The following is a 7728-nucleotide window of genomic DNA, read 5'->3' as shown; positions in this document are numbered from 1 at the left end:
AATCAGTTCAAAGGCTAAATTTTGAACTGGTTCCGAATTTAAAGTATATTTCATACATTTGTACTTCAAAATACCATTATTATCCAATTTAAGCCTCATATCTTTTTAATATGTAACCTTATTATGTTTGATTCTCTATATAAATTATTTCCAGTAAAATACTTTTTTAAAAATAGAAAATAAAAACATATTAGTATTTTTTGTGTAACCAATGAAGTATTTACCTTGTCAGAACATGTATTCTATGTTCATGGAATAAACTTTCAAAGTGCTGATTAATTTAATTTAATGTTCTGTTGAGTTTTTACTATGTTGCATTTAAGATATACAAACCTTTTACCACTGTGTAAGCAGGAAAATGACTCTCACAGTCACTGTAAATTGAGAAGAGGGCTTTTTTTAAACCTTAGGTAGTTAAAATAGATTGGCCTTTGTAGTTACACCACTGACCTTTCCCCTAAGTTTACTTGATTGGCAGTGGAATACTTTTTTCAAGTGCTCTGGAAAGTTAGGTTGCATTGGTCATCAAACTGAGAATCTATACAGATATCACTCATAGATTATACTTCATCTATTTTTATTTTTACACAATGTACTGTGTGATGACCTATATGAAATAATGACCTGCGCTGAGAGGTTAGACAAATTACTTTTATTTTCTAATTCAGACTTTAATTACTGGTTAGCCATGTACCCTCGGATAATCTATCAACTTAACTCTTAAGAAGTGAATAATGGGCTGGGCGCGGTGGCTCAAGCCTGTAATCCCAGCACTTTGGGAGGCCGAGACGGGCGGATCACGAGGTCAGGAGATCGAGACCATCCTGGCTAATACGGTGAAACCCCGTCTCTACTAAAAATACAAAAACTAGCCGGGCGAGGTGGTGGGCGCCTGTAGTCCCAGCTACTCGGGAGGCTGAGGCAGGAGAATGGCGGAAACCCGGGAGGCGGAGCTTGCAGTGAGCTGAGATCTGGCCACTGCACTCCAGTCCGGGCGACAGAGCAAGACGCCGCCTCAAAAAAAAAAAAAAAAAAAAAGAAGTGAATAATGCATGAGTCTATATAGCTTTGGAAAAAGAAAGCAATCAATTATGACATGGAGTACATGAGAGAGTACAGTCCTTTCTTAATACCAAACTCTAAACTTTTCAACTCAACAATACTTTGTCAAATGTCATAACTGCTCACTTTTGCACTATTTGTAGAACTTGAATGTTTTCATATTTATACTTCACAGAAAATTAACTGTATGGAAGTTACTGAGTTTGATGTACTCTCTCTTCGGAAAAGGAGAGGGAAGAAAGGGCAAGAGATACACTGTTCTTGGATTCCTTCTCAAGACATTATTAAGTGTTTTCTATACCACAGGCAATGTTTTAGGTGCTGGGGATTCCAGAGAAAAGGTATTCTCTCCTCTCAATAAGCTCACCTTCTAGTAGGACAGACATTTAATTGTTAGGTCAGGATACCTGATGCAATCTTAGGAATTCTTACACTCCGAGAGCTTTGTTTTGAGAGGTTTGTTTTCCACCCTTCTAAGCTGGGCAAAGGACACACAGATCAGCTGTCAAATCAATTCCTATTCAAAACTGAAGAAAAAAAAAACCTAACCAAACTTAATGAGAAGAGGGCTGCTTCTGAAAAGACAGTAAATGCATCATGGTTAGCACTATACTAACCATAAATTTACCATGCTGCTATGAGATATAGCAAATTCAAGCCCCTTAGCCTTTCCTGTGATACTTTAAAAAGGAAAAGTAAATGTGTATTCTTTAAAAAATAAAGAGGCCGGGCACTATAGCTCACACCTATATTCCCAGCACTTTGGGAGGCCGAGGCAGGCAGATCATTTGAGGTCAGGAGTTCAAGACCAACCTGGCCAACATGGTGAAACCCTGTCTCTACTAAAAATACAAAAATTAGCCAGGCGTGGTGGCACACACCTGTAGTCCCAGCTACTCAGGAGGCTGAGGCAAGAGAATCACTTGAACCCGGGAGGCAGAGGTTGCGGTGAGCCGAGATCATGCCACTGCACTCCAGCCTGGGCAACAGAGTAAGACTCTGTCTCAAAAAAAAAAAAAAAATTAAACATAAAAAATAAAGAATCATCTCGATGCAGAAAAAGCTTTTGACAAAATTCAACATCCTTTCATGATACAAACACTCAGCAAACTAGAAGAAACCTACCTCAACATAATAAAAGCCACATGTAAAAAAAATCTACAGCAAACATCATATTCAATAGTGAAAGACTGAAAGCTTTTCTTCTAAGGTCAGGAACAAAGCAAGGATAACCACTTTCACCACTTCTATTCAACATACTGAAAGTCCTAGCCATAACAATTGATCAAGACAAATAAATAAAAGGCATCCAAATTCAAAAGGAACATGTAAAATTATCTCTGTTCACAGATATGATATATAGGAAACTCTAAAGATACCACACACACACACACACACACACACACACACAAACTGTTAGAATAAATGAATTCAGCAAAGCAGCAGGATACAAAGTCAATGCACAAAAATCAGTTGCATTTTGATACATTACCAATGAACAATCTGAAAGGAAATTAAGAAAACAATTCTATTTAAAATAGCATTTAAAAACGTAGGAATTAACTAAACCGAGAAGAGATCTGTACACTGAAAACTATAAAACATTGCTAAAATAAATTAAGAAAGACATAAATAAATGGAAAACCATCCCATGGTTCATGGATTAGAAGACTTAATATTGTCAAAATGTCAGTACTACCCAAAGTGATCTACAGATTCAATGCAATCCCTATCAAAATCCTGGTGGCCTTTTTTTTTTTTTTTTACAGAAATAGAAAAATCAGTTTTAATATTCATATGGAATCTTAAGGGACCCTGAACAGCCAAAACAATCTTGAAAAAGAACAAAATTAAAACTTACTACAAAACTTTGGTAACTGAAACAGTGTGGTTGGTACTGGCATAAAGACAGATATATAGATAAACAAATGAAATAGAATAGAGAGCCCAGAAATAAACCCCAAAATATACAGTCAAATGTTTTCCAACAACAGTACCAAGACCATTCAGTGGGGAAAGGACAGTCTTTTCAACAAATAGGGCTAGGAAAACTGAATAGCCACAAGCAAAATAATGAAAATGGACTGCTACCTAACCCCATATACAAAAATTAATTCAAAATGAATCAAAGAACTAACAAAAGAGCTAAAACTATATAATTCCTAGAAGAAAATATAGGGCAAAACCTTCATGATATTGAATTTGGCAATGAATATGACACCAAAGACACAGGCAAAAAGCAAATAGATAAACTGGATTTCATTAAAATGTAAAAGTTTGGTGCATCAAAGGACACTATCAATATCTTGAAAAGACAGCCTACAGAATGGGAGAAAATTTTTTAAAATTATACATCTGATAAGGGATTAATATCTACAATATGTAATGAACTAACCTAAAACTCAACAACAACAACAGAAATTCAAAAGTGGGCAAAAGACTTAAATAGACATATCTCCAAAAGATATACAAATGACCAGTAGGCACATAAAAAAATGTTCAACATCGCTACCCATTAGGGAAATGCAAATCAAAAACACAATGAAATACCATCTCACATCTTCCAGGATGGCTACTATAAAAAACAAAAAATAGAAAATAAGTGTTGGTAAGGATGTGGAGAAAGTGAAATCTTTGTGCACTGTTGATGGGAAGATAAAATGTTACAGCCACTGTGGAACACATTATAGGTGGTTACTCAAAAAGCTAAAAATAGAATTACTATATGATCCAGCAATTCTACCTCTGGGTATATACTCAAAAGAATGAAAAGTATGATCTCCAAGATATCATTGTATGCCCACTGATATGGTTTGGCTGTGTCCCCACCCAAATCTCATCTTGAATTTCCACATGTTGTGAGAGAGACCCAGTGGGTGGTAATTGAATCATGGGGGCGGGTCTTTCCCTGCTGTTCTCGTGTTGGTGAATAAGTCTCACAAGATCTGATGGTTCTGTAAGAGGAAGTTTCCCTGCACAAGCTCTTTCTTTGCCTACCACCATCCATGTAAGATGTAACTTGCTCCTCCTTGTCTTCCACCATGATTGTAAGGCCTCCCCAGCCATGTGGAACTGTAAGTCCATTAAACCTCTTTCCTGTATAAATTACGCAGTCTCAGGTATGTCTTCATCAGCAGTGTGAAAACAAACTAATACACTCACATTCCTAACAGCATTATTCATAACAGGCAAGAGCAAACCACATGTCCATTAACAGATGACTAAATGTGGTATATACATAAAATGGAATATTAGGCAGCCTTAAAAAAGTAATCTTAGACCGGGCATGGTGGCTTATGCCTGTAATCCCTGCACTTTGGGAGGCCCAGGTGGGAGGATTGCTTGAGTCCAGGAGTTTGAGACAGGCCTGGCAACATAATGAGAACTCGTCTCAACAAAATAAATAAATAAAAATAAACAAAATTAGCTAGGCATGGTGGCATGAGCCTACAGTCCCAGCTATTCGGGAGGCTGAGGTGGGAGGATCACTTGAGCCTGGAAGGATGAGGCTTCAGTGAGTCAAGATCATGCCACTGCACTCCCCGCTAGGCAACAGAGTGAGACCCTGTCCAGAAAGAAGGAAGGAAGGAAGGAAGGAAGGAAGGAAGGAAGGAAGGAAGGAAGGAAGGAAGGGAGAGAGAGAGAGAGAGAAAGAAAGAAAGAGAGAGAGAGAGAGAGAAAGAAAGAGAGAGAGAAAGAGAGAAAGAGAAAAAGACTATCACAGGCTACAACATGGATGAACCTCAATATTTTGCTAAGTGAAATAAATCAGTAACAAAAACTACTGTATGATTTTATTATATGAAGTACCTAGGGTCATCAACATCATAGAGACAGAAAGGAGCAGTTGCCAGGAGTCTGAGAGCGGGGGAATGGCGCATTATTGTTTCTGATATAATGAAGTCAATATTTCTAAAGATCTTATTTGCCTTTGCAATATGCAAGACTTTCTCCATTCAGCCTAAGACACCCATCTGTCTCTGCAGGAGATTTGGATTGTTATAGAAAAAATGCATAGAGAAAGGAGAGTTAATGTTTAACACCTGACATTCAAAATAGGATTTTGCAGCAAGACTTATGAGCATTTTTGAGAAACAAAAATATTTCTAAAGGAAACCCATTCTCTTAAGAAAGGGTTTGAAAGATTGTAAAGAGGAGAAAACCTAAAGAAAAGAGAAGGAGGTGAAAGAAACGGTCTGATGTGTCATGATAGAAGCAAGTCAGATAGGTTGAGGGGATTACTAGATTATGAATTCCATGCAGGCAAGGATTTTTGTGTGTTTTATTCATTACTGTATCCCCAGTGCATAGAACAGTGCTCAGTACACAGCAGACACAGTATTTACTGAATGCACACAGGGCTTTTTGTTCTGCTCCCTGTTCTGAACTCTGGTTGTAGAATGCTATGCTAGGCAAAAAGGGTTGTGGGGGAGGGGGTCCAAAAAGAGGGATCCTAGAATGATTAAGAGGTTAAAGCAAGGAGATCAGTTACAGATAGGACCTGGGTTTCTGCCCCAGTACACATTTTATGGATCCACCATGACAGAGGTGAGGTCATTCCAGCAAAGGCTTATGAAATGGATGTCTTGGGTCTTGGACCAGGCGGAGAACATTTTAGATACTCAGAGAGGGGTCTGTAGTGAAAGTAGGATCAAGAAAGGCTGAGACAGTAGGGGAGGAGGGTGCCTTTAGACTCCGGTCAAGCCAAGAAAGAATGACCAGGAAGTTATCAGCTACAGACATCAATAGCTTGTGCCAACAGGATAACCAGGAACAGGACTAGATAGACATACATTACGTGATGCCAGCCCCTGCACAACAACCAGTTTCAAGGTCACAGAGTTCAGCTCCCCCAGTGCAACCAGTTCATGTGAGATCCTGCTCCTTGTACGAGACATCTCTTAGAACGAAGTAGGGAGAGAAAGGGGCATAGAAACGATAGAAAAATGATTTCAAAGAGACTGGGTTAAAGAGATTATTTAAATAATTGGCTCAGAATTAGTTTCCAATCAGATTAGACTAAAACTATTTTTGTTTTCCCATACCTGCCTAGCAGTTAGGAAATGGTAAAGGAAATTGGAGAAACTTTTAAGAATAAAATATACTCTCTTCCTTTCTCTGCCATCATGGTGTGTGCTTGACTCTGCTTCTTGCCATGTCTTCTCACAAGACTTTCAGGATTAAGCATTTCCTGGTCAAGAAACAAAAGCAAAATCATCCCATCCCCCAGTGGATCCAATTGAAAACTGGTAATAAAATCAGGTAGAACTCCAAAAGGAGACACTGGAGAAGCACGAAGCTGGGTCTATAAGGAATGACACACGAGCTGGCACACCTATTTATGCTGTGTCAAGGTCACAACCATCTTACCATATCAAGCTGAAAATGTCACCACTATCTGGACAGTTGGACATGTTTTATTGGGAATGTAATATTTTCTCTGTGTATGTGCTGTTTGTGCACTGGTAGGCCAGATTCAGCAATAAATATGTGAGACCTTTCATTTCAAACAAACAAAAAGAATAAAATATACTTTTCTTAGTATATCTAAGTAGTGTAAATAGTTTTATAATTCTGTTCTCCAGAGACAGAAAACACAGTCCCTGTCTTAAGAAATCTAGTGGGATAATGAGTTATTACACAACATGGCACAATATATCCACAGTAAAGGAGCTCCAGGGAGCACCTAACGTAGACCCATGGGAGGCAGGGCACAGCAGGCAGAGATTTCCTGAAGGAGCTGTCTGAGATGATAGAGTCTTAGATTAGCAAGAATATCCTAGAATCAAGAAAACAGACTCACTGTTGGCATAGACATATATGAAGTCAACAACATTCCAATTCAATTTCTAAAACCTTATTGATTACCAGGCCATGGAGGTAGCATCAGTGCCTCAGATGTACGATTTACTGAACAGAATCACTGAGGATGCAATTGAAGTCACATTCTTTCACTTGCTCACTGTGATCTTAAACAAGTTACTTAACTTTGGGGACTCAGTTTCCTTGTCTTTATAGTGGGGGTAATAATAGTGTTGTTCTGGAAATTGAGTTAACTTAGAACAGTACCTGGCACCTCTTAAAAGCTCATTAATATTAGTTGTTACCATTTATAGAGCATGTATTAATTTTCGAAACATTTCAGACATTTTATTTTTGTACTTCGTGGTAGATAAATTAACAGCTGAGGGATTAGTGCCTAAAAGAGGTTAAATGACTTATATTATGTTTGACGAAAGTACTTTTCCCTAATTCCTGTTTTCTTTGAAGAGAGAGTGTCCCCTTACACTCTCCCAAGACTGAACCAGGAAGAAGTTGAATCCCTGAATAGACCAATAGCAGGCTCTGAAATTGAGGCAACAATTATTAGCCTACCCACCAAAAAAAGTCCAGGACCAGATGGATTCACAGCTGAATTCTACCAGAGGTACAAGGAGGAGCTGGTACCATTCCTTCTGAAACTATTTCAATCAATAGAAAAAGAGGGAATCCTCCCTAACTCTTTTTATGAGGCCAACATCATCCTGATACCAAAGCCTGGCAGAGACACAACAAAAAAAGAGAATTTTAGACCAATATCCCTGATGAACATCGATGCAAAAATCCTCAATAAAATACTGGCAAACCGGATTCAGCAGCACATCAAAAAGCTTATCCACCATGATC

At 38.3% G+C, this 7728-nt stretch overlaps 1 pseudogene; it reads left to right on the top strand.

The window, feature by feature from the left end:
* The first annotated feature begins 6217 nt into the window (after positions 1–6217).
* On the top strand, positions 6218–6373 carry LOC117073973 (annotated as a pseudogene).
* Positions 6374–7728: the final 1355 nt, after the last annotated feature.

The sequence above is a fragment of the Trachypithecus francoisi genome, unplaced genomic scaffold, assembly GCF_009764315.1.
Source record: "Trachypithecus francoisi isolate TF-2019V2 unplaced genomic scaffold, Tfra_2.0 Lachesis_group5, whole genome shotgun sequence".
Taxonomy (NCBI): Eukaryota; Metazoa; Chordata; class Mammalia; order Primates; family Cercopithecidae; genus Trachypithecus; species Trachypithecus francoisi.
The sequence above is the reverse complement of the archived record's forward strand: the minus strand, read 5'-3'. Positions and strand labels throughout refer to the sequence as shown.